The 21,864-nt window shown below is 44.1% G+C and overlaps 1 protein-coding gene across 2 annotated transcripts in view; it reads left to right on the top strand.

The window, feature by feature from the left end:
* The first annotated feature begins 1,451 nt into the window (after positions 1-1,451).
* Positions 1,452-21,864, top strand: part of CD151 (CD151 molecule (Raph blood group)) — a 161,687-nt gene continuing 141,274 nt past the window's right edge. The window contains exon 1 of one of the 2 annotated variants that reach the window (XM_086957747.1): positions 1,452-1,574. The gene's annotated coding sequence lies outside the window, so the exon portion shown is untranslated. The remainder of the gene's footprint in view (positions 1,575-21,864) is intronic. The other variant, XM_086957749.1, reaches the window with a different exon arrangement.

Here is a 21,864-nt window from a genome sequence, read left to right as displayed (position 1 = left end):
CCGGTCCAAGGAGGACCTGGCTTGGCAGTTCGGGCTGGACTGTTCCCACAAGTAACAGGATCAAGACTGATTTGCATATGGCTGGGTCCAAACTGGGGTGGTGTAGTGAGCAAACAAATGATAGATTTAACCCACATCCTTGTGAGTGGGGGTGAATATTTGCATTGTCCAGCATTCTGTCCATCAATTTGTGTCTTTTGCATATGACGCCCTTAGTGGGAAAAGTATGCCCAGACGTGGGTCCCATGCTCACTACACCACTGGATTCAAGGTAGCCTGGCTGATGAAGGGTGATGCCCTGAAACCGGTCCCAGAATGCTTGTTTCTGGTCCAGGGAGGATCTGGCTTGGCAATTCGGGCTGGACTGTACCCACAAGGAACAGGGTCAAGCCTGATTTGCATATGGCTGGGTCCAAACTGTGGTGGTGAGGTCAACAAAAGAATGATGGCTTTAACTCAGATCCTTGTGACTGGGGGTGAGTGTTGGCATTGTCCAGCATTCCGTCCATCAATTTGTGTCTTTTGCACAGACATATTCCATAGATTGTCTTGGCATCTCAGAGGTTGGTGTGCCAATTATCCTCAGCTACGCAGCTCTCCTCTTCCTGTTCCCTGCTTGTCAATACCCAAGCTGGTGCTGGATCTCTACATTACCGTGTATGAAGCTGTACATCATCAGTGTTGCAACACAAACTGGCAGCTCGCAGGCTGCAGCGGAGGGTTCCTGCAGTGCCCCTGTGCTAAGCCTTACACTTAAGGGTTGATGCCATACCTCTAATCCCTTAAACCCACCCCACAGCTGACCTACTCAGTTGACTGTATACGATCCACTCGAACCATCCCATTGTCCTAACTGCAGAATATTCTCTACACTGACCTGTTTACGTGGCTCTTTTGGTCTTGGGTGAGTTGTCATCTGCTTCAACTACAAATAGAGAGCAGAGCTCTACGTTTCCCAGCATGTGTAGCTCCTGCAGTTCAGGGTCCTTGCATTGTGTGAGTTAGGGCTTGATTTTATAATAGGGTAAACAAAACTACAATTTCCAAAAAGCTAAAAAATTGGAGCCTTTCACACAAAGAAGAACTCTACAGAGAAGCCTTTGACTCGCTGACGATTATGGGATAACCCCTCCCGCGTAGCTAAAATAGATTGCCCCGGTGCTACAAGGCGTGAAGCACCCGGGACAATCTATCTATGCGTCTATCCATCACAATTCAAGAAAACTGCCAAGGCCTTGGGGCACAGGTAGGCTAGAGCAGAGAGCCGGGGACACGCCTTCCGGAGGCGGGGCAGCTAGTGTGTTTCTTCCGGTGCAGCAGTAGGAAGGTTTCTTCCGGTGCAGCAAGGTTTCTTCGACAATGGGTGGGGCATCTTTGGCGGGGCGGGGCAGGTCGCTGGATCTAGCCAATCGCAAGGCGTACTGTCAAGAATAGTTCCAAAGACGATCTTAGTGCGGCTCTTTAGACTGTCAATCATTTTGGAAGAGCTTTTGCCTGAAAACCTCCCTGGGCTTCGCATATCACAGTCGGGAACTGAATAGTAGCTGAAGGTGGTGTCTGCTGGGGGACGGGAGGTAAGGTTTACTTACATAGAAGGACATGCCATCGGTTTCTTGAGAGTTGGTGTGTATTCAAGGAGGAGTTAAGGTTTACTTTTAAAAATAATATGCATCGATATTTTTTAGCCAAAGAAGAAGTATCCTAACACACACAGCTGGCGAATCTAGTGCTGTAAATAATAGACTAAAGCAGTGGTTCTCAAACTTTTTAGATCCAGGACGCACTTTTTAGTACGTTAAACTTTCGCGATCCAACTGGCTTTAATCGACATGATGCTGGCGATTTTTAAATGTAACGAAAGCATCGTGTGGTAGCACGTTGTCATTTACTTACGGCACATCTTCCATTGAAATGGTCACTACATTTCTTCAGACATACAGTTTTACTGATAAAACTATATTGCACGTAAATAATAATGTGTGGAATTCGGGTTTCAGTGAATATATATTATTTGTGCATCACCGAAAACATTGTCTTGCTTTGTTCTGATCCAATTCAAATCTTTGTTTCAATCAAGCTTAAGAAATACAAACAAATGTGCTTCATTTTCGCTTTCCTTCCTGCAGAATGTTCATAGTTCAAATGCAGGTATTTACATGTTATTGTGTATTACGAATAATGACATCCTACACTACAGCCATTCCTTTCAAGACTGTCCCATAATTCGCCTTCGTTTTTTTTTTGTCTGACTGCAAAGTGATACGAGTGTAAATACCAGTCTCCTTGTTAAAAAACATTAGCAGCAGAAGACAAAGCCAGACATTTGAAGTCCGTCTTTGCAGTGCAGCAAATGTGGCAAGATAAATACAGATTTTAAAGTTATCTTTATTTATTGCTTTGAGTTTCACCCCCACCCAAAATTGGCTAGCTGCCTACAGTTTAGGAAATGCTGGCCTAAAGCCTTCTCAAGATGTCACACTTTGTGTTCGTTGTAGTTGTGATGGGAGGTGCTGGAGGACATGGTTTGAGCTTTATAGATCAGAGTACCAACTGGGGTGCGTAATAACTCCGATCAACTGATTTAGGCAGAGACCACAACTAGTTTCGATCCTGTGTGCCATATTCACACATTTTGTTGCTTGGATCAACCCCATTGCTCACTCTGCACTAAGTGTGACGCCTGGTGAGTAGGGCTTTAAATTCAACTCTTCATGTTTCTGTTGTGTTCAGAGACGCTCCCAGAACTGTAGAGGCTTAATGAAGCAATCCCACCACATGGAAGCTATTCTACAGATTCCTTCAGTCGCAACAATTTTATTTAATTTTGCCATAATACATAATTTTTGCAATTTTTTTCTGAGATCACTTTCCATGTCATTATCAACGTTTGTATGATATCACTTCCTGTAATGTTATCAGATATGCAAATCAGTTATCACTCTTAAATATTTTAGAGAACGTGCAACAGATGAATTTAGGATAAGGCTCCTTCTTGTTTTATTTAGTAGTGTGCACAACAGAAAAAGTGCCTGGTCTCACGAGCTGTTTCTAGAAGTGTGAGAGCCTCTGTTATCTGTACTGTACTTTTATTTTACTTTCTATTGTCTTGTACAAACATAATATGGATGTTATTTCGTGTTTTCAGATAAATATTAGATGCTTCTAAAATCTATTTTTAAACTTTGCAACGTTTTTATCGTGATTGGCTTTTAAAAACTTTCATTGGGCTGTTTATTATGTTTCAGTTTCTTAAGGGCACTAAAATAATTTTAACAAAGCTAATGGATATGATTTTTATGTAGCAAAAATCCTTTCTTAGCCTTCTCATTTTTGGTACAACATAGGTATCAGAAATCAAGCTACCATACACAGAACAATTCCAAGTTACAAACACATCTACATCTGGTGCCTTTGCTCCCTTCACTGCATGCTCCCTCTTGCACAGAAAGGTACAGGAGCTGACCTGTTAGGTCATCAACAGTGCCGATGTCCTTACATATGACAAACACAGAGTTGGAATGGTTAGAGTACAAGCAACAGTACAACGTGTCACACATGCAGGGCATGCTCATCACAGCTAACCCCACTGCCCTCCTCCATGTCTCTGGTAGATACCGATGGGAAAGCAAATTTACAGCTTTTGCGCAGGAAAGATACTGGATTGGCAGCAACAGTAACAGCGTACTCACCTGGTGCTTAATGTGTTACAAAAATAAGTGCAAGGCGCCCCAACTTTTTCTCAGAAGCCCGTGAGTGTTGAATTTGCCGAATACCAAGGATGTCTAGTCTTGACTCCACCTCATGCCTCCTTCATCTACCATCATACGCCCCCTTCCTCTTTATCTCAATCTTGCAATTTTTTTCTTTCCTCCTTTTCTGTCTTCCTCTCTCTTCTTTTTCGGCCAAAGTCTAATAATGGAAAAATATGTCTCGGTCCCCAAAAGAGGATGGTGGGCCCCACCTGCAACCACAGACTCAGGTTAAGCACGGCTAGCAATTACTGTACTCAGTTTGAGGTATTGTACACAAACGTCTTCACGCACACGGAACAGATAAACACATAGGCAGTAGTAGTAAGTTAACCTCACAAATGCACATCTCCATAGGGAGCCAGAATGGGTGTAGTACATGCAGCAAGCTGCCATTCGTTTTGGATAGCTCACCTGAAGGCATGGTCGAGAAAGTGTTCGCTGTTGCAGAAGTTTTATGGTGGAATATACTATCTTGACCAATGTTAAGTATACATTTTGTCTTTAATGGCTTTTCCTTTGTGAAGAAGGACATAAGCTCACTACAGTGGTTGATAGATGGTGCAAGAGATGTTTTATCAGAGGACAGGAACTTTTAATGGATGTATTTGAAAAGTGTTCTAATTGAGTTATTGAAAGGTGAATTGGCCTAGTTAATGAGTGGTTTTGGCAGTTAGGGTGTTTTCTTTAATAGCTTTTCATTCATGCTTTTAATTTAGTCAACAGCGCTAGAGGCTGAGTTGTGCCAATCTTTTTCCACAATTTCAATACCTTCTTAGTGTGCATTGGGGGGGTTGGGACACCCAATTCACCTACTCCGTCACCCAATTCGCCTACACCGTTTCCAAATGTTTCATGTTCCTGTACCCTGTTCTTTCTGCAGTATATTTCTCAGTGTTTAAATAATGATAATGATGCGTGCAGCACAGCCACATGGTAAATATATCTATTTTAAGCTTTTATCTATTTATTTTTTGGTATTGTTTGATGTTCCAATTGTCTTAGCAATGAACAATTTTAAACTGAGGTTAGTGTAGACTAATTGGAGGATGCAATGATCTGTGTGAGAAAACCACTTTAGAAACAGACATTATTCTTGCGTCGTGGAGAATTATGTAAAGACGTTTTTATCCTATCATTGATAAACGTAATAAAGACAGAACGAGGCACATTTCCTTGGTAGTAAAATTGTGGCATTTATGCTGCTTAATATTTGGTGCTAGTATAGTTATGTTTCTGCAAGTTCTTCTACTTTCTATTATACACATGCTTTGATATGTCTGTGTCCACACCTCCTAATTATAAATGAAAACCTTCATACTATTAAAAAAGCGCCTGGATTATTTGCATTAATCCAGTATGAGTAAATATGTAATTATTGTTAATCCTTCATGCTTCTGCATGCAGTTTTTTTTGATGATCAATTTTATTGGCATTTTGAAAACCAACAAAGTAAATACAGCACCACTTTGACATATCAAGTATTACAGTACAGTTACATGTGAGCATCCAGTTCGGTTCACGTGGGGTAGGAGTCCTCCCGTGCAGCGGGTACTCAGTCCAATGGTCCCATCCATTTGCCCCATATATGCTCATGCTTAGCTGGGCACCCTCTTGCTTCATAGGTTTTTTTTCTTGGCTGGCGCACCAATCTACACCCTATTGCCATTTAACTAAGGATGCGGAGTACTTCCGGGTCGCTGCTATGTCTCTTTTGGCTATGAGAATGGCTGTTCTAGGAATAATTTATCGGCCCGGGAACCTTCTAGTCCCTCCATCACCACCAGGAGAAGGGAACAGAGTTGTGGGACTACCCATCCCAACACGCCACTTAACTCGGTCACAATGGATGCCCAATATTTAGAGAGGATAGTACAGGACCAGACCATGTGATAGAAGTGAGTTGTTTCTCTTTTACAGCGTGGACATTGTGGGGTTGGCCGGAAGCCTGGTCTATGGAGTCGCACCGGGGTGAGATATGCCCAGTGAAGGTAGTAGATCTGAATGAGGAGGAGCCTAGCAGATATATTCAGTGTCCTAGGGGCCATCAGGGCATCTCTCCAATCTTCCTCTACAAGAGGACAAAGCCAACAATCCTAACGGACTGGGCTCTAAGAGGTTCTCATGTCAATGGGGTATTGTTAACTTTATGGGGAACTTTCCTAAGTTCCCCATAAGGAGTTTGGCCTCTATGCATGCAGTTTTGAAACACAGGTGTTGTCAACACACCAGTTGCTGTGCAAAGTGTGAATGATTGAGGGAAGAATCCTGTGAGGCACATGGAGAAGAAATATGAGGACATGTGACAAAGCAAACCAACATCTAGAGAATTCTAATGCTAGATGCAGAATAGTGTTGATTTGAGTTGTATGGTGTTAACTGGCTCAACAGTTTAGGCAACTTGCTGCAGGCGGTGTAAGTGTTAGGAGTTAACAGTTATGGGAGTGGAAGACGTGTTTATAAGAAGAGCTATAGTGATACTGATTGAGGGGTCCTCGCAAATAAGAAATATCAGAATGTTTGGGCGATGTAGTGAAAGTCTGTGTCAGGCTAAGTGAAAAGTGAGACATTTCCCAGGGATGCCAGGGGAGCAAGAGGTGTGGTTAAAGTGGTACATCAAGAATACAAATAAGGACCTTACAGAATGATGCAATTCATATGGGAAATACGGAGGCCTTTTGTGCAGAAGAATATGCATGGCAGATTCAGTATGGAGGGTGATTGGAAAGGACAAGGCTGATCTTAAGGGTAAGAGTATTGGCCGTCGGGGCTAAGTAGCCTCGAGTGTTTCAGATTTGGTAGAGTAGGAGAAGAGGTAGTATGAAATTGTGAAATGTGGTAATCTGAAGTGTTCTTTCTTGGTTGGAAGAGAAAAGGTGGGAGGGTGGTATATATCCATTGTGAATATTAAGGTTGGTATAGTTGAAGAGGTTGGGAACCAGAGTAGGGCATCAATTTGAATGTTTTTTTTTTAATGCTCTGTGACGATGGAAGTAGTAAGGTACTAATTTTCATTCTTAATGGTATGGTTATAATATGGTTGGTAACAAAGGGTGTGCGGAATAAATATCACAGACTTTGTTTTAAATATAACCTGATCCGAAAACTGAGTACGTCTGCCACCGAAAGTTATAGCACCTTCCAGTTCTTTGAAGTTTTGGACAGTGCTGTTTTTCGTCGCATTGTACATCTTCAGCTACACATTTCATTGTGTGCTGGACAGAGTATGTGTGTTAAGTCCACTCAATTTTGGGGGAGAATAAGACTTGGTGTTCATAGGCTGCCAAGAATGGATCACATGGGTACTACTCCTATTTGCTGCAGGCAAATTTTATCAAATTTTGGGCAGATGATCAACATTCCTGGGCTCACATACTCATCCAGGAGCCTTTTTTGGAGTTCTTGGAGGCATACCTACCTTCCAGACGGATGGCTGTTATTTTTGTGTTCCTGGATAATGCTGCATTATTTCCCAGTGTTGTTGGTCGCCCTAGACGAAGTGGCCACTATGGTTTGATCGGTCATTAGTAAGTGTACTGCTGGTTTGAGACTCAATACCTACTTGGGAATACACTTCATGCAGTGGGGTTGAAAGTAGGACTAGGACTATACCTGTTTTTTTTTTTTAATATCTTGTATATTGTTTCAACCCGGATATATGGTGTTGTTAACACCTTCGCTGCGGCGGCTATTCCGCCGCAGCGCTAAGGGGGCGGGGGGCCGCGCGGCGCTCACACGCTGGTGACGGAACCGCTCCGTCACCAGTCTCAGGTGAGCTGTGCTGATGACGGAGTGGTTCCGTCATGGCCCCGCCCGCTCAATAGAACGCCCAGCGCAGGCGCGGAATCCGCGCAGGCCCGTCGGGCGGGAAATGACGGAACCGCTCCGTCATCAGCACAACGCCACCGCGGCTGATGACGGAGCGGTTCCGTCATCAGCGTCGAAGAGGTTAATGTTGTTTTTTTCTTTACGCTTAAGTACTGAACCTGCTGTTTCTGTCATAAATGTTGCTGTTTAAAGAATGTTCTCTGCATATGAATGTTATTACCTAATAAATTCTGTGTCACAATGAACATGAATGAAATTGGTTAAAAAAAAAAAACACGGGGATATATGGTTAATAAAAAATGTCTGGAAAAAAATTAAGTAAACCGATATGGTGGAAGTGATACTGGATTAGACACTACACAATAATATAACCGAAGGAGATCCAGTGACTGTATAAAACAAAAACCCAAGTCGATAGTTAATGTTAGTTCAAAAGCAATTACAAATCAGGAAACTTAAGAGTATCTGCTGTTACCAAAAGTTGCGGCTTACTTTTGAGGCTTTTGCTACCTGGAAAACTTTGAGCACTTTTTCTTGTGTCCTTTGTGCTTGCTTTGCACCATGTCATTATGCCGAGTTAATGTGGGAGGAGAGGCCGAGGAACTTATCTCTTACACTTTTCCATGGAATCGAGACTACCCCGGCTTGAAGGTGCACGTTTTCCTCGTAGGACTCCACATTTAGCTTTGCCTCATGCTGGCATTATCTGTTGCCTGGCTCCCTGCCCCTGCAGCTAATCGACGCTCTCAGCCTGTTTTTTCCTGCATTTTGGCCTTGTTATACCCAGCACCCAGGAAAGGCGTGGTTGGCACAGGGTTGGAAGCAGATACTGCTGTGCCGATTTAATGTTTAAGGACAGTGCAGTATAAGGGAATCCTGCACCAGCTGTAGCTGGGTTAGTGTAAACAGACTCTTGAAGGGCCCTCTGGTAGCAGTTGATCGCCATGGAACTCCTTCCTTTCTTGTCCTTTTAGGGGATGTGCTGCAAAATTGTGTGTGCCCCAAAAAACAGAGCATCGAGAGGTTAGAATAAAACACTTCTTTAAACGCTGGAAACACTGCCTGAGATTAATCTAATACCACATAGTCTTAGAGATGTGCCATTCCTGTATCGTCTTACCCTCGACCTTAATTTATTTGTATATTTATTTACTGATTATAGTGCTTTTATCCAAATTATTTGACATACTACTTTAACAGTACACCTGAAAGGAGAGATGCCTAAAGCGGTGAAATAGGATTCATTCTTAACGTCTTTAAAAAAAAAATTGATCATACAGAATATGGAAGCTCTTTCCATAAATTGGAGCAAATGGTGCATAAGAACAGAAATGGCACATGCGTGGAGGATATGGCGCAGTGAGAAGACAAAGCGACAAAGCATAAAAACACACGGCGAGACGGCAACAAGGAGATGACTAAGCAGCATAGAAGGGGTAGAGAGGCACACAGCGAGAAAGCAAAACGAAAATTGAGAGAAGGTTTGGGGGGGGGTGAGCACAGAAGCACAAGGCAAGACAGAACAACCTGAAGACCGGAGTCGATGGCAAAGAAGCGCCGACAGAGCAACACGGAGAAGGGAGTAAAGAAGCACCCAGTGAGACGTAGTAAAGTGTAGATGGATGGGAGAAGCACATGAAAAAGGAGAGCTACATGGAGACGTGGGAAGGCCGAGAATCACATGAATAACATAGTTGGAGAATGCACGCTCTCTCGTAGAGTGCTTCTCTACAGAGGAGAAAGTAACATCAAAAACAACTAGCAGAATAAGGACACGGTAATGCATCCAATCTGAGTTTTCAGACTGAAGAGGAGAAAGCAAAAGAAGTTGGAGGACAGGAAAAGGATGATGTTACATCTGTGGAAGAACTAGCAGCAAAGAATAAAATTAGAGTTTATTAGGATTGAGTTTAAGAAAATATGGTGGCATTTGGTATTCAGTTGCAGAAAGATAAACTAAGACTGACGCAATGACAAATTTCTATGCTTATTCTCATCACCAGCGCTTGAAATGGATGAAAAGGATATGCAGATACTTGTTCCTCTATCTGATTGTTTTACCCTCTCTCTCATTGCTTCTCTTTCACTGAGTCTCCCTCTTTATCAATCCATTTTCACTTCTACACTTCCCTGTAGTTTTTTTAGGCCTGCGCAGGGAACTCTGCTTTGTTCGCAGAGTTTTCTGCACTCGCCAGCGGTAAGTTGGCAAGTGCGAGCTGCCACTCAAGTAGAATTTCTACCTGCGCGGCAGAAAGATCAGCGCCAACAGAAGTTCACGCCGCACTTTGCCGCTTGCGGAACTCCACAGAATTTTTATGGCACTTCGGAACTCCGCAATCTACTCCCAGACCTGGTATTTTTTCTCTCTTGCTCTTTCGCATTCCTTTTTGGGACTTGCCTGTTGTCCTCTGGGAGGAATACTGTTTACTACTTCACTGATAGGCTGTTAGGTTATTTGAGGACTATATGTTCTGTTTCTCCTGCCCTGGTCTACATCATTATTACATGCCTATATTTTTTTTACGCTTATGTGCTCCCTTGCTCATCTTATAGCAACACGACTAGACTAGGCACAAACTGCTTCCTAAATTGGCACTCCCTATACTAACTATCTCTGAACGTAATACATATGCTGAATATATACACATCGTATACCCGGTCATATATCTTTGATTATTTCAGTGGTGTGCCACTCCGTGTCTTAAGAAATCTAGTCACAGTGGCGAGTCAGATTTTATCAGGACAAGATATTTTTAGGGTCTACTGGCCCATTCTGGGAAGCTGATCAAGGACAGTTATTCTGTATACTCAAAGTGAATAATCAATAGAAGATACCTTTAGATATTGTTTTCATCTTGTCACATTTGCTCTGCCAGAGTCAAGGGTCAAGTTTCAGCGTATGTCTTCGTACAATATGTTGCTTATTTTATCCTGGAGGTTAGTGTTTACTTTTCTTTTTCTGACTTCAAAGTTAGAGGATTTTGTGAAGTGAAATGTCTGACAATCGTGCTGTACAAAGAGTGTAAAATCAAAGGCTGTAGGATGTCAGGTTTTTTTCATTTAAATAGCTTGTAAATAAACTGTACAAACATATGAAAATATATTTCAGTGGGTTTAATAGCACATTTTTGTGTGAGGAAAAAAAGATTTTAATAGGATAAAAACAAATGGGAACATTTTACTTGGGGATGTGCAAACGATAAATGTTTTTGCTGAAACCGAATTTCCACATCTTATTGTCAATATGCTATTTAGTTTTCTATGTAAAAATGGCATGTTACTGGGAAAGATTGTGGCCATTTCAGTGGAAAATGTGCTGTTTGTAAATGACAGTCTGCTATCACGTCATGCTTTAGTAATATATTTATTACAAGTGAGTTTTTAAAAATGAACTGAGAAACATTCCTACCCCGCCCAGATGAGAATGCTAATTGTGACCTAATAGGCAAGTCATGGTTTATATGTACCCTAAATGTGCGCTAGATTCTTATAATACATGGAGCAAACATTCAAACTATTTAGCCAAACAAAAGACTATTTACTATTTAGCCAAACAAACATCTATTTAGCCAAACAAAAGACTATTTATGTACAGCAGAAATGATGAACTCTCATATTTTTGAAGGTGCTCTTGTATGTGATAACGAACTAAAAAGGCAGCTCTGTAAAATAAAATATATGCCTAGGATCATACTATTTGAGACCGGGTCAAGTACATTACAGTCAGGTTGAGTAGATTATTCAAGCCAGTAGACCTGCTGATTTGGTAACATTTTTATGATTTTCGAGGGTTGCACACCACACCACAAAATGCCATTCCATGCCATGCCAAACAGTGTCCCTCCACACCACTCAATGCCACTCCGCTCAATTGTATTTAAATAGTTCTTACTACCCCTGAGAATGCGTTGAAGTTCTTTGCAGGATTCTATTCCACTCAATGCTGCTCCGGTCCACACCAAACAATGCCGCTCCACGCCACACAGTGCCATTCCACGCTGCACAATGCCATTGCATGCCTCACAATGCCACTCCACCAAATGCCACTTCACACCTCACAATGCCATGCCACACCACACTGTGCCAGACCACTCCATGACACACAGTGCCAAAAGGTCTCTTATTTCTCTCTTTCTCTCTCCTAGCCATTTGTCTGCCTTGTTCCTTTTTCTTGTGGTTTCTTTCACTGTTACTTTCTCCTAGTTTGCCATCTCACTCCTTCTGTATGTGTCTCTTTTTATCCTCTATTTTAGTCTGTCATTCCTTCCGACTTTCTTTCACAGTCTCTTGAGCTAGGCACCTTTTGCTCTTTTCCCCTTTAATTTATTCATAAATAAATTTGTACAATTGTCTACGCCATTTAATTTGTAAAAGAATAAGTGCTGGGGCCCAAAATGGTGCTCCGAAGCCATGGCTGGCACTATTGAGTGTCAGCATGTAAAATACCATGGCTCCTTAGTCTTGATCCACCGTATGCCTCTTTAATCTGTGGCCAAAAGCTCCTGCTCCTTTAGCTCACTCTTGCAGTTTTCTCTTTCTTTCTTTGTGTCAAAGTCTCATAAGGAAGAAAATAAGTGCAACAACTGATTTATATTAAGCACTGTTTACAGGAATTTTCAAAGGGATGCCCAGTAAATGATTTTACGATGCTGCTTTTTCATTTGGGCCCCTGCACTCCTTGTACCTGCTGGTGATTGTTGGCGCTGGACGCTCTCCCCTTCCCTCAGAGTCCCCCCCGCTGCCGCTTTTCCTACACTTGCGGCCGTTGAGCGGGGGACTCCACTACCCAGGATTCTTTGTGGCGCTGTTAGACGACGTCATACCTGCGCCCGGAGGCGATTTAAAACTTGTGCAGCCCCGGTGGAGCGGGCGCTGCTTTTTCATTTGGGACCCTGCACTCCTTGTACCTGCTGGTGATTGTTGGTGCTGGACGCTCTCCCCTGCCTTCAGAGTCCCTGCCCCCCCCCCTCCCCCCCCCCCCCCACTGCCGCTTTTCCTACACTTGCAGCCGCCGAGCGGGGGACTCAACTACCCAGGATTCTTTGTGGCGCTGTTAGACGACGTCATACCTGCGCCCGGAGGCGCTTTAAAACTCGTGCAGCCCCCGCGTCGCGGGATCGGGCGCGGGTCACGCCGGGCGAAGCCCGGGGAAAGGCGGGCCGCCTGTGGCTGTCCGGGGCCGGAGTGGGCCGGGACGGGCCCCCCCCCCTTTCCATCTGCGTTCCCGTAAAGTAAGACTCTCATGTTACTGACATTGGACAGCATACATTGACTGGCCGAACATAGCTTGTGTTATTATATAGGGGTTAAACCTTTGTTGGTCCACCAGGGACAGTGTGTAGATTGAAACTGATTCGTGTGTAATCCCCCCCCCCCTCATTTACTTTTAAAGTTGTTGATGCTAGCTTGCCATCTTTTATTTACTAGCTAATATCTTATACCGAGCGCTAGCAATGGCGCTACATCTAAGAAATGGGAGAATGATTGCACAGGGTACTGTGGGCGGTTCTGTATCTGGGACTTTGGAGCATATTATATCAAGAGTAGCTAATGTTCTTGAGTACGACACTTTAGTTACTGAAAAAAGACTATCGCAGGAGTTGGCTGCAAAAAGATCCTCTCTGGGTGAAATTATGACCGCTGTCACACCGGAGCGGCTGCTTGTTCGTAGTGAACAAAACCCAAGCACGAACCCGGAGAGGGCAGGAGTTGAGACTTCCAGAAGTAGTTCTTCACTAGACACCACTACAGACAGTATATCAGTTTTGGCGAGTAGACCACCAGAAACCAATCTCCCTACCATTAGTAACCCGTGTATTGAGACTAATTCCAGGGTAGGGGAAAAAAGTAAGGGAAACTCCACACCGCCAACCATAGGCAAGAGAAAGCGTGGTAGAGGGACACAGAAGGGTGGACGTGCGAAAGTACAAAAAGTTCAAAAATTCTCCACCACTACAACTCAAACAGAACACCCCCCCCCCCCCTCTTATTCTGCACCATTTATCAGCTAATGGCCCATGTAACCAAGTTACTATGTCTACTCCCAACCAATGTCCGGTAAGTTCACTCCCAAGAGGTACCATAGAAACCTTAGAACAACTTTTAAAATCTTTAATACTTCCAATCCTGGAGAGGGTTAAACATCTCTGTGAGAGTGTAGGGAGGTTGGAAAACATGGTAATAGCAAACTCGGCAACTTTGGACAGGGCTGTGGGACACGAAATTGGTCAAGGGTATTTCTCTTTACCGCTTACCCAAAGTGAGAAATTGCACCCCTCCTCGGTTCCCGCTGGAGCCACTAAACAGCGAGACATAGTCCCACCTAGGGTGGTAGCGGAACAAATTGTTAATGATGGTGGGAAGAGGGCAGTTACAAATGACCCCAAAACTGGATCTACTAGAAGAGGCCAATATCCCCCACGGAACGAGGCTATTTCACAAAAAGCGCCTAGTATACACTTCCCGCCAGAGGTTGCACCCTACACGTTAATCATGGCAGGTGTTCCGGGACTCCACCATGATAAACGAGAGTTACACATTGAGCTCAAAAACAAGGTCACCCACTGGCTTAATGGGAATAGGCCACTCCCCCCGCGCCCCCCCCCCCCCCCCGCCCCCCTACATGAAAGCAGAAATCTTATCTGTTATATCTGATAGGAGGTTAAGTTGGTTGGGTACTAGAAGAAAGGATGTGGAGGGTGATTGTATTATCATAAACTTCAGGGACTCGAGTGTGGTTAGGTTCATCAGCGACTATTATAGCAATCAGGGTGAAAAGGGAATACTCACCCTGGACTTGGCTTATTTTTCCCCCCACTACTGGAGAGGAGAGTCATTTGATCAGCTAAATGGGTGGGACATGTTCTCCGGACGATCCCATGGCCCCTATGGTCAGAAGTTTTGTCTCCCCCTGCTTAACCGCTTTGAAGCGCTGAGTAGTCTGGAGTGTGTTGACTGACTGAACCTTGGGCACAGGGAAAATAGTATAGTTACGCATAGTGGGATCGCCTGTAAAAATGATAAGGAGTTGGCATCTACCAGCTGTTTAGACGGGGGGTTACTGGATGCTGGAAACGTAGAGGTGGACACTGTAATCTCTTCCCCTTTAGTACCACAAGGTAGATCAAGCTTCTAAATCCATACTCTTCCCCCCCCCCCCCCCCCCCCCCCTCTCCCCGCGAAAGCGAGCGCCCATGACACTATTCTATCTATTACAAGTTCTTTAAACCCTGGAGTGGCTCAATCTGTCGGTGGACTTAAGTTGGGTAATGATGAGCACAGATCGGGGAACCATTGTATAAGTGTAAGTGGGTGTAATAATACAAGTAGCATTGACTTCCCGGATGCCCTGCAGGTTGCGCCCCTACAAGCAATGCTCATGGTTTTGGACACCCAACAAATTACTTTGGTTTCTTGGAATATAGCTGGTTTGAGGAGTAAGATCTCTATAGGAGAATGGTTTGCCTGGGCGGAGAAATTTGATATACTAGTCTTTCAAGAGACATGGGCAGTTGAGCCGGTCTATTTACCAGGCTTTCTTAACTTTTATAAAGCAGCAGCCAAAGGGGTAAAGGGTAGATCTATGGGTGGCCTATGTATCTGGGTCAGGCAAACTATGGCTAATTCCATGGGCTGCCATTAATAAACAACCCGGACATTTTGGCCATAAAGCTGCATTTTTCCGGCGGCCCTGACATACTGATTATTAATGTTTATAATAGAGGCCTGCCTGGTGGGCGTGGTACCGTTACCTTTCAAAACCTTGACAGCTTTTTGGATACAGTTAATCCGGGTATAAGCACAATAATAGCAGGGTACCTAAATTGTTCTTTTGATTCATTGAACGCCGATGGGGATACTTTTCTGACAGAACTAGATGCCCAATGGAACATTCAGCCCCCCACCCCCTCGACCTTATACCCATTAAGAAATGGACAGAATCGGCCCTACAATGGTTGGGTCTCTGCCTAGTACGTGGTTTTAGGGCAACAAATGGGTGGTCTATCTCCGACAAATTGGGCAGGGACACTTTTGACAATGGCTTGCGCAAAAATAGAATAGATTATATCCTTATCAAGGTAGAGTGTTGGTCAACCTTAAGGGATATGGTGATTGTGGATCGCCCTGAGAGCGACCACAACCCCCTTGTAGCTACTTTTCAGCTAAGCTGAGATCCGCACTATAAAGAGAATACGGAGATAGTCACAGCTGATGCCCTTTTAACCAATGACCAACGTAGGGTTCGCTGGGCGAAGGTTGCTATCGATCCGGGGGCACTAGATGCAATAAAAATAAAAGTAACTTGGGCCCTTGAAACCTTGCGCTCTTTTCCAACACAGGCAGACATAAACAGGAAGATAACACAACTTCATGTAGACCTGTTTTCTGACCTAAAGATGCACTTCACCAAATCTGGTAATCCAAAGGGGAAGGGAGGTCAACCCAAGTCCAAAAATTGGTATAACAAACAGTGTAGGGAGAAATATGGTCTACTAGCAGCAGCCATCAAAGCAAAGAACATGGATGCTATCAGATCAGCCACGCAGAGTTACTCCAAAGCCAAAAACCAGGCCAAGCAAGAGTGGGACAATGACCACTGGCAGGATCTCCTAGTCGCCAGTAAAAAAAAAACTGACAAGTTCTGGCACATCTTGAAGTGGGGTAACTCTCGAAACTCGCAGGTACCCGCAAACCATGTCCCTGTAGACAGATAGGTCGAGCATTTTGAGTCCCAATTTTCAGGGTTAAACCTGAATGAGGCTGTCATTCCCCCTGTCACCCAAGAAATGGCCAGTATGGATGACCTAGTCTTCGAAAGTAGAGAAGTCGAGGAGGCCCTGAGTAAGATCCCTAGTGGAAATGCCCCGGGTATTGACTGCATTCCGGCAGACCTCTTCAAACATGATTTAGACAGCTGGGTACCCTATATCACTTTTTTGGCTAATGCCATATCCAAGGGGGCTGTTATCCCAGAATTGTGGAGAGGCGCCGAGATATTGCCAAGATATAATAAGGGGGACCGTACAAACCCGGGTAACTATCGCCCTATCAGCTTGATAGATACAATCCAAAAAATCATTGCAAGGATGGTTCTGGCTCGAATACAAAGCTGGATGGAGCTTGAGGGAATTTTATCACCCCTCCAGGCTGGGTTTAGATCATGCACCAGCACCATTGAACAGGTCCTTAGGTTCAAACTTATCTACTGGAAAATTGTCAGCCTTGGCGGTGGTACCCTGTTCGCCGCCTTCGTTGACCTTAGGTCAGCATTTGACCTTGTTCCTAGGGCCAAATTGTGGGGGGTCCTAGATAGTATGGGGATGCCCCCGGAACTTCTCGATATTGTAAAAAGTCTCCACGAGGCACATTTCGCCCAAGTGCGATGGGGTAAGCAAGGGCAGGTCACAAGCAGATTTCCAGTGTCAAGGGGTGTCAGGCAAGGGTGCGCCCTTGCGCCAACCCTGTTTCTGTTATACATTAACAGGGTTGTGCAAAATTTTTCAGCGGACGCCCCCTCCCTGGGTGGGACCAAATATCCGCTATTAATGTTTGCGGATGATATAACTTTTATTGTCCCAGACGCAGAAGGGCCTGCAGGCCACCCTAGATAAGTTTGATGAATTTTGTAATGATTACAATCTGCAGGTTAATGTCTCAAAGACCAAGTTCATGGTATTAAACAGGGGTAGACCTGTTGCGGGCCATGTCACAATGAATAACCTAAAATTAGAGCAGACTAACATAATGACATACTTGGGCATCGTACTAGAGAGTAAAATGAGTTGGAAGCCGCAAATTGATACTCTAACTCTCAAGTTTGCCCAACTAACAGGGTGCCTGATAAAAGGTGCTGGGCTCGCCAAATGTCAGTCAGACCCCACTTTGCTTCCCACTCCAGTCTACCCTTAGTTATTCAGTGTGTTGGGGAGTCTGCCCATGGGGGTTGTGATCTATCAAGGGCGACGTCTACCACTGAGTTAAAGTCGCCTCCCATCAGTATTGGTCCCACTAAGTAGTGGACCAGAGAGCCGACAGTGTCTCAGACCAAAAGGATAGGCCCAGCTATGAAAATATATAACTCCAGGATAGGTTCAGCGATCCTGTACGGTGAGGACCTATGGGGTTTTGCTGACCTTTCCTCTTTGGTTAAGGCCCAAAACAAATATTTAAGAAATCTAATAGGTCTCCCCAGTTCTAGCCCCATGAAACCGTTATTAATGGACCTTGGGTGCCATGCCATAGATGACATTGCCCGCTTTAAACCACTAGCTCTATGGAGGAGGTTATGGTATACCCCAGAATTGGCTATGTATGCAAAGGCAGTGTTGGATGTACTTTCCATTATGGGTTCTGGAAATCTCCCATGGTTTAAACAGATCAGACTGCTCTTGGATGCTATGGGATTGGGAAATTTATGATCTGACCCTGTTAACAGCCCTTTTCCACCAAAAAAGCTATTTAAACAGCAGTACTGGACCATGATTAGCCAGAAACACTTCAGTCAGATGTCGGCCACCTCACTGTCTGGGATGTTTCTGGAACTAAAAAACGACCCTCTATTAGAAGAATATCTGGATACTATTACTAGGTCCAGTGATAGGAAATTATATCATCAGCTTAGGGTTGGCTGTCTACCCATCCGTTTATTCACCAAAAACTGGCGGGGACAGGTTGGTGATTCTTGAAGATGGTGTATGGATCGCAGGGAATCTATAGGCCATATATTTTTTTTTTGAGTGTCCGGCCTATGTGGCCCCACGGATTAAATGGTTAAAACCGGTTTGTCGAAACCTGGGCACAAGGGTGGGATCCGAAGCCTTAAGGGTCCTAAGGTATGACACTAGCGAACCTATTGTTATCGCCGTAGCAAAATTCCTAGGATGGGTATGGATTATTAGGGCCAGGCCAGAATCAGTGTAGCATTCTTTTTAAAGTTTTTTTAAAGTTTTTATCTAGCACACAGTGTATATTGTATTTTAAATTATGTCTTACCATCGTTTATCTTAATTGCTAAGTGTCTTTTTTTAGGTTATGGAAATTGTCCTTTTAACTATATTTATGATCTACTGTTTGTTTTCCCTGTGGTTGTACTTACAGTACAAACTGTCTGTTATGATGAATTGAATCGAAATAAAGACATTTGAAATTGAAATTTTACGACGGTGGAGCTCTCCACCGAGAGTGTGAAGATTTGCGAGTTCCACACTATTAAATCCTAGTCATAGGTTGCAAAGGTGATATTCTAAGGCATGGCTTGTCTAGGAAATTTAGGAACCACTACATACATGTACATTTGTGAATATTTTCAAACGGCTCTGTTGATGTTTCCGCCCTGGGATTGATCAGAGATCTACTCCCGAAGAAGACTGGTGGTGTATTTTCCCTCCTCAAAGGGAAAGGAAAGGCATATTGTAGCTTGTATCCCTTTAGCTTGAACACTTAGCCACACGTATGACCCTTGGAGTCCCCTTCTTTGTCCTGGATTCAAGAAGGAACAGGTCCAGTCCTCTTCTACTTTCCTCAGGTCAGCAGTGTTCTGGAGGGGGTGCTTGGAGATGCCACATTTATGCCTGACTCGAGCTATTGGGTGGGAATGACTCATGGGCACACCCTAACCAATTCCGTAAAAGTTCCTGGGGCTAATCCTACCCACTAGGGCCATTTTCAAATAGTGCAAGTCTTCGGTCACATTAAATGTGGACTCTGAGTCCTGGGGAGTGTACTAGGGTAATCCTACTGTCCTACTACATCTAACACCAAACACAAGTTTGAAGCAACCATTATCAGAGAAGCACTGGGTTGGACAATCCATTATATTGCTGCTGGTTTATTGTTGACTTCTGAGCACCCCCTCTTCCCCCACACTTCTTGCTGAGAAGCCTGTGCTTGCTTGCCAACGTTACAGTCAAGAGTCAAGTGCTGAAGAGGTTGTCCTTGACCTATTTTACAGAACCCTAGTAGGACTGAGCCCTGGATTTTAGAGTCAAGCCACCTCGGCTCTTACATTTGTAACCCAGCATTCCCTATTTTCTCCATGGTCCCAAAAACTGAGTCAAATGTGTGTTTGTGTCTGTAGGAACAGCACAGATTCCATGACTATTGATACTCATTCTTTCAGGGGGCAAAGGTGGTGGCATTTCAGTGGGATAGCGAAAAGAGTGATGCATTTGATTGCTTTAGTTAAAGTATGCTGCTGCTTTGCAACAGGTCTTCGGTCTCCAATAGAAATCCTTGTATACCTTTTTCAGATTGACATGAGGTCATCCTTGCTATAAATGTCTCTTCTGGTGGGCCAAGAATTCTGACTCTGCCATGTTAAGAAGGCTGTTTAGATAATGCCAAATGTGTCATTGAAATCTTTGCCATAGAACCATGTTTGCCACCTACCTTTATAATAATATAACATGCTGTGGTGTCAGTGAGCGAGAGTGATGATTTGTGTTCTCGTTTATCTCCCTGGCAATATTTTGTGGCATAATATGTATTTGTGTGGAAGTAAAGACCTGTAGAATAATATTGGTATAGGTTAAAAGGTCAGGGGAAAGTTGCATTGCCAAGCCTGGTCTAAAAATCCATGTAGGTTAATACCCTCCTCCCATCTGTGCTGCTGCCAGAGAAAGACAAACACCATGAATTATCTAGATCTAGTTATCTGAAGACACTTGAATAGCATTACAAAATTCCCTTGAAAGTTCAACTTCTGGCGACTAGATAAATGCACAAAATTGTCGCAGCTACCTGGAGAGTAAGCACTATTTTGTGGAGGCACATGACTTCTGCCCGATCAAAACATGTCCTCCTTGTTTCCAACATGGGGGAAGAGCCAAAGGGGTTGAGCTGACAAATCAGCCTGCTTTCATCCTCTGGCTACCATTCATTAATTGAACAGTGGCACTTGGTCATATTCATTTGTCACTAGGGTCAGATTGTTATTCTCGTGCTTAGTGGGAAAGGTTGCTTTGTGCAGTGTTCTGACGTTCCTCTGCCCATGTTTGTGTGGTTCAGTTGAAGTGTGTAATGTTTGTTGGCCTTCTGTCAGAGTGCAAAGAAGTAATAGGTGTCGTTTATGAGGAGCGACAAATGGAAGGATAATAAAGTAGAATAAAACGTCACATCTTCCAGCTCAACATCAGTGATGTTGGCAGTGTGTCCCTTAATTTTGTGGACCTGTATTTTTGCCCTACTCGTTTGTGTGCTTTATTTTCTGGTATGTTGCCTACTGTACAGGACGATCAGACCCCACACCTTATACAACTGATAGTTAGACTTCACCTGCATAGCACTTGCAAAATCTCTTGTAAATGAAATTTTAAAAAAACTAAAAATGAGCTTCGAGCCCGTCCGTTACTTACCTATACTTACCATTGGTTTGTTCCAACATCACGCTTCTTCCTTGCTTCTGATTGGTCAGCACCTCATCTACTTTCACTTTGTACGTCTTCCTGCTCTGCTTTGCCTGTCGCTGCAGAGGCGTGCCGGTTACAGCTTTCGGTTACTGGCTAGTGGCCAATGCCCTTCCACTGGCTACACTCTCTGAAAGTACTTTTATTAGGTCTCGCACACCTGCGTTGCTGCGCATGCGCGCTGCTCGCTCTGCAAAGCTTTTTGTGATCGATTTTCTTTTAGAAGCCTGTTATTTTCATTGGTTTGCATCATTCATTATGGTAAACACTGTGTTTTGTTTGTGACTGAGGCTTTTTAGTCCCTCCTGGTTACCACCATGTCCGTTTTGTGCCCCGCCCACCTGGACTGGATCTTTTACTGGTGGCGTGACATTGTGTCTTTTAAGTAGCCGCTAAGCACTTTTTTCTTGCATTAGCACAATGGCAATGCCCTGAAGAGAAGTCCTCCTTTGTGTGAAACCTGATCTGCGTACATCGCCGAGCGCAACGCGGGCCTGTTACAGAAGGTGTGATCCGTGATCTGCCTCTAGCGCCTTGTGCAGAGAAAGTGTGATGAAGTAGTCAGTTATCAATGTACAGCGCCCAGCGCACCGCTGGCTCAGAAGTGAAGGTGTGATACTGTCATCAGTGGTAAGCTAATAGCGCCAAGTGCAGTGAAGTGTAATGATGCAGTCAGTTATCCACGTACAGCGCGAGCGCACTGCGCGCTGTCCAGTGAACGTATGATCATTGATGGGATCAGTTAGCCCGTGCTTAATTGTAAAAGTAAGTGAGGGTCCCTGCTTCCAAGCTCGCGGCCAGGGCCAGCGATTGTCAGACCGCTATAAGTCGAGGCTGTGGGTCTGCATCCACTTCAGACCCCCCCTGCCCCTTCTTTTGCCCAG

The sequence above is a fragment of the Lissotriton vulgaris genome, chromosome 2_1 (assembly GCF_964263255.1).
Source record: "Lissotriton vulgaris chromosome 2_1, aLisVul1.2, whole genome shotgun sequence".
NCBI classification, from domain to species: Eukaryota; Metazoa; Chordata; class Amphibia; order Caudata; family Salamandridae; genus Lissotriton; species Lissotriton vulgaris.
This window is presented reverse-complemented; position numbering and strand designations above follow the sequence as displayed.